The sequence below is a fragment of the Mus pahari genome, chromosome 13 (genome assembly GCF_900095145.1).
Source record: "Mus pahari chromosome 13, PAHARI_EIJ_v1.1, whole genome shotgun sequence".
Classification (NCBI taxonomy): domain Eukaryota; kingdom Metazoa; phylum Chordata; class Mammalia; order Rodentia; family Muridae; genus Mus; species Mus pahari.
This window is the reverse complement of record NC_034602.1, coordinates 44,751,328-44,757,351: the sequence shown is the minus strand read 5'-3', so window position 1 is coordinate 44,757,351 and position 6,024 is coordinate 44,751,328.

The window sequence follows — 6,024 nt, the reverse complement described above, 5'->3', positions numbered from 1 at the left end:
GGTTATGACATGCAGTTGCAGTGAACACAATTCAGATGATTCGAACTAATATAAAATGTAAAGCTACAGGTAATTCTCACTCAAATACAGAAAGCTTCTTCTTAGCCATTCATTCTTCAGCATTCAAAGATTGTTTGTTTGTTTCTAGTCACTCAGAATTGAGAAAGATCTGTTTCTAATGCTGCTAAACACCAGATGTTTATGTAGCAGTCTCCGTGCCTATTGAAGGGATGTTTCCCAAGGAAACAGAGCCAAGTCATAGGCTTAAGAGCAGTTGTTCTCAACTGGACTGGCTTCGTTATATATGAACAACTCAGAAAGACTCACAGTGGGTGCTAGTGGTGTTACGTGGTAGAACCCAGCAGTTCTGCTCAGCACCTCACCTACTGTCCAGCACGTGGTCCTCAGAAGAATTCTCCAGTCCAGGACGTCAGTAGTGATGTGTTTTAGGGAAATGAGCTCCCCAGTGAAAGAGGAGTTCCCACATGTGCTGCCTGATGGATGACACTGCTGTTTGTGGTGGGCTGCATGGAAATCAAGGGTCCCATGAGAGCAGTGCCTAGCGATGTGGTGGGTGTCATGGTTTGTTCAAGTGTATGCCATGCTGTTCATGTACCTATAAAATCAGCTGATTACTTGTTTTAGACCATATCTCAGTGATATGTGTCTGTAAATTTTAAAAAAGTTAGCTCTGTGAATGTTACTAAGGCTACTTCGTAGATAAGGCTACTTCGTAGAGACTGTTAGTGACAATAAGAGTCACTAGTTGCAAACAAGTTGTTACAAGTTGTTTTCTATCAAACCTGCTCATTTTTCCATTTGGGCAACTGCAAACTTTATTCCACATACTGTCTGGGCTTTAAATAACCTTTGTGGCTGCATATATATGAATGACTGAAATTCAAGGCCCCATATCTCTAACAGTGATTTTTGTTAGTTATACAGAACAAAACAAACAAAAGAACAAAACAAAAAACAACTAGACTGAGGGCTTAGTGAAGCCTCCTGGGAACAGCCATGCCAAAGCTGTGTTTCTTAGGCCTGCTCTGTGGAGCGTCACTCTACCCAAAACGTAGTCATGGGGAGAAGGGTCCATGGAGGAGTAATTCGGGGAAATGCCTTTGTAAATCTGCTCGTGGTGCATTAAATGCTACAAGAGGATTTCTTTAGTAAAATTGGCCTGCTTTTTCAAAGAGGAGCCAGTTCTCTGAAGTGAAACACTCTGTCCATATTCTCCCAACACAGTGGGTCAAATGTATTAACCTTTGGACTCTGCTCTTGTATTGGTATGAAAAGGGAGTCTTCCTTGCCTACAACCTTAGAGGGTTTGTACACACGTGCTTAGCCTGAGGCTGTTTTGAGAGTGTAAGTTGGGTCGTGTGAGCCACTGATGCACCTCCAAGTCGAGGCTGGATAAAGAACTTACTTGCAGATATCTAGGTGGTTCCCAAATGTATTCTACCTTTGGGGACCAGGCACTAAAATGGCTCTTAGGTAGCTGTAGTAACTCGTTACATGGAGTAAATCCTGGATTGAAAGGCTCTGTGCTGTTTTTCTGTGTGGATTGGGAACTGCACCATAAATAAAATGAAGTCAGTCTCTGTGGGGCCTATGAGGGTCAGATGATGCTGCCGATGGAATTGCTGGCAGTGCAGCTTCCTACACATCAGGCCAAAATGATTTTCTAGAACGAGTGATCTATATTGTGTGATCATCATTTTCCTTAAGAAAGGCCAGAGTCCAGAGACTGGAGATGCATCCTCATCTGCCGAGTATCAGCAGTTCTTGGCTTCAGCTGCTGAATAGATAATAATTCTAATTGAAGATAAATTACATGAACCCACATGTGAATGATAGATATGGTACAACATTTTATTGCTGGTGCATAAAATCCACTGCAGTTTTGGTTATTAACCCTTTCCCTTTCAAGCACTTTTAAATTCCAGCTCTGTTCTTCCTGGCTCCACTCTTGACCCTAAGGTCAGTTTTTTTCTCCCCCAACCCTGTGTAACTTACTTAAGTCTCTCTCCTGTTCACGTCTGCATGTTAAAAGGACTATTCCTAACTCTTGGTGAAGCATTGACATTCCTTGGGATGCTTCCTGATTTGCCTGTGTTGCCCTCAGGCTGTGGCTGTGGAGGATACAGGGCAGGCATTGCCTAAGACACTACTACTGTCTTTGTGGCCCAGCTCCTCTTATAGTAAGGCCATAGAGTAGACTGTTGGAGGTTGGTTTTTAAAGTCACTGGGCTGGAGTAGTCTGCCTAGAGAAGTTTGGTCAGTAATGCATCTTACATTGCAGGGAGAGGTGTTTTCAGTTGATCTTAGTTTGCCCTAGGTCCCTGCCGATGTGTTCTCACTGTCAGGGGGAGATATCACAGAGTCTCGTAAGCCAGTGTTAACTATGAATCTTCCTACTGGCTGGCTCCTGGTAAGAGTTGATCTCAGTTATACAAGATGAGTTATGTAATACAGTTCTCTTCCACCAGTAGGCCTTTGATGTACAATTGGTAAATTTAAATATCATTTAAATAAATATTTTTCTAATATCTTGGCCCAGTACATAATTATTCACTGATTCTATTTCTTTACCCACAAGACAGGAAGAACTGTCACTGAGGCCATAGATAGAGAATATGTCTGTGCTATGGCTTCCATAGTAGAACTTTGACAGATTCTCATGTTTTAAATAGGTGATAATATTGAGTAAGTGACCTCATCCTGACAAGCTCAGTTTTGAGTCTTTTCACTAAAGTAGGCAATCAACAATTGAGAACAACAGTAATGAAAATCAATGATGAATCTCATTCAGATTGTTCTCAGAGAAAAATTTGAAATACATACACATTTGGTGCAGATAAAAATTAGATTTACTTTGCCTCCCAATCTAGGGTGCACTAATTTTTGCCAAGCTGGAAAATGGTTTTGTTTTACATTGATGAGATCGACATTATATATTGAGTTGGAAGAAACCCAGTTTTATATGAACAGAAGTTGGTTAATTTCAGATATTTTATAATCTCTGAATAATTTGGTAACCAATTGGCCATGCTAGTAGAAGTGCATGTACGTATGCATGGGCATGCCTATGTGTGTGTCGGGGTGCTAGGAGCTTCCTTGTCTGTTTCTGTTGGTTCTGCTCTTTGGCCAACCTTAGTCTGCAGGTCTGATTTGATGCCTTCTTTATGCCTTACATTTTACTTTTATTTTGGTTTCATGGTCTGTGTGATATAAAATGATGATTTTACAGCTAATGAATATTACTTTGTAATGAACCAGCTAATATTCTGCAGTTTAAGCTAAGGCCTTGGACAAAGTCAGATTGTGTTTATACCATTGTTTTGTTTTGTTTTAAATCAAATAATGCCAACAGGAGCCTTTGGGGAAGAGGTGAAGGAAGACTAAGTTTAACCGTGTAACTGGGGTGGGGGTTTAAGCTATGAGGCTATGATGTGGACATCCACCTCCTGGCCTGTATATTACCAAAATGGAGAAACAATTCCAGAAATATTTTTGGTATAGACTCTTTAAAAATAAGAACAAATTGTATAATTTATTACATGAAATAAAATTTTAATAAATCATTGACAGTACCTTCTATTGTTCCACTGAGTCATGACTCCAGATAAAATCTGGACGTGCAGATAACCTATGCTGAAGTCTTCTTGCACTCTCTCTTCATCTTCATCGTCACTGCTTGCCCAGAAGTCAGGAAGGGAATCGTGTGCCATGGCTATTGACTGTGAAGGTTGGTACTTTAGTCCTTTCTAAAAGCAACACTCAGGGACAGACAAGATGGCATGTGGGAAAAGGCACTTGCCACCCAGTCTGACATACCTGTTAACCCACATGATGGAAAGAGAGAACTGATGTCTGGCACACACACACACACACACACACACACACAGAAAATAAAAAGTAATACGTTTTTTAAAAAACATGTCATTTATTTGAAAATAAGACCTACCTGTCAACTTCATATTTCATTGTTGACCTGTGCCTTTTAAAATTAGGCATTTGCCATTAAGTTGGAGTTCAAGTCTTCCCTCTGAACTCATGATATAACATCTCCAAATCTTGGTCTCATCAGATGTAGAATGGAGACCACTCTAAGCAATGAGGATCAAGTGGATAAGTGCAGAGATTATTAATAAATGCTTCAGGGTCTGAAACAGCATGAATCTGTAAGTAAGTGGTGACAGTCTTGATAAGCCATATTGTATTAAACTGTGCCACGTTTAAATGAAAATGTGTTATGAGGCAGGTTACTGGAGAATTTTACACATTTTCTAGCGGAAATTCCAAAACCTAATTTGATTTTAGATGACCTTTCTTTGTTCTTTTTAATTTTCAGGGTCTTTCTATTTGGGCTCTTAATGAGTTTCCTTTGGATTTACAATTACATTTGAGAATTAAAAAACATATTAAAGTGTACTGACTATTTCTTGCATCTGAAGTTACAGATTATAACCTAAGAAAGATGTTCAGAGCAAGTTCGTGTCACAGTGACTTCTGCAGGGATGTGTAAGCCTACCATTGGTTTTGGTATAGGCAGCAGGATTACAAACATGACTTGCACAGTGCATACGGCCTGTTTCTGTATAACTTTACTGTGGAGGGCAGCTGATCATGGTTCTGCATTCACACATGTATTAGGCCTTCCTGAACCGCTCTAGTACACATCTTTTGGATGTATAGTCCTGTAAGGCAATTCTTAGATCTTCCTCCTCAAAAACGTGTTCACCCTCAGCCTTCCCTCCTCAATTATTTATATTCCTTCCCACTGTGAGGCCAAAAGTCTGGGAGCTCGGATGTCTTACATTCTGTATTTATTATGTCAAGAAGTCATGTAAAGCCAGTCATGGCTATGCATTTCTGCCATCCTCACAATCAGGAGACTGAGACTGGAGGATTGTGAGTTCAGGATCGCCCTGGGCTACAAAGTGATATGACTCTGCCAATCAAAACAAATAATAGTCACCTTGTACCTACTTTTATAAACTTCCTCAGAATCAAGCCTGTGCCCTTCTCTGTAACAGGTTTGAACTGCCTGTGTTTTTGCTTATGTTATTATAGGATCTGCTTCCTATAATAAGTATTATGTACTGTAGGTCCTACTTCCTCTAAAAAGAGGCCCAACCACATCTAAACTTGCTCCCTTTCCCTCCACCCTTCCGACCCTTCCCCTTTGGCCTTATTTCTGTTCAACCAAACTGGTCCACTGGCTGCTGCTCACTCCCCCAGAACACGTTGCCTCGGGCTCTTCTCAGCCTGGGAATGTCAGCCTAGACCCTTGGTTAACTCACTTTCCTCCTGGATTTATTAAATCTCCTTGTGAGGGAAAGCTACTCCCATGACCTTTTAAGAGCTAGAGCTGTCTTCTCTCCCTTGTCTTCAAGGGACTCTGTTGGTGTCCTGCCAGGCACCTGGAGCTTTGTGTATGGTTCAGTGTGGCAGGGCTTGTGCTGTGTGTGTCGCATGTGCTCCGTGATAGCCGTCCTAGGTGGTCCTAGCCTATTGGCCATGCCTCATACTGAGGAGCGGAGTCTAACACAGCACGCAGTGTACAGGTTGGTGAAAGCGTGTTTCCCCTAGGCCCCTGGGTAGGCATCTGTACCACCAGAGCAGCGACTGCTCGCTCCCTCATATTCCAAGCACCTAAGCAGCAGCTGCCACAGGACACTCAGCTATTTATTGTATGAAAGATTGAAGAAGGATTAAATATTTATGCAGCTGTGAATCGCATCATGTCTGATTGAAACTCCAATAGTTCCATCTCTAATACATGCCTGAATCTTTCCTTGCGGTGCAGATGCAGAGGTCCTGCTCAGCTCTCCTTGTGCAAAGGGAACCTCACACGCCCCCTCCCTGCCAGCTGCAAGGAGCAGCCTCATCTGACCCCCCCCCCCTTGTTCTTTCTTACCTTCAAGGGCAGCTGTAGCCTGTCAAGCCAAAGTCAAAGTCCCTGGGTAGTGTCTGAACATGGCTGTACTATAAGACTACCTCCCACTGTATATACCTTCT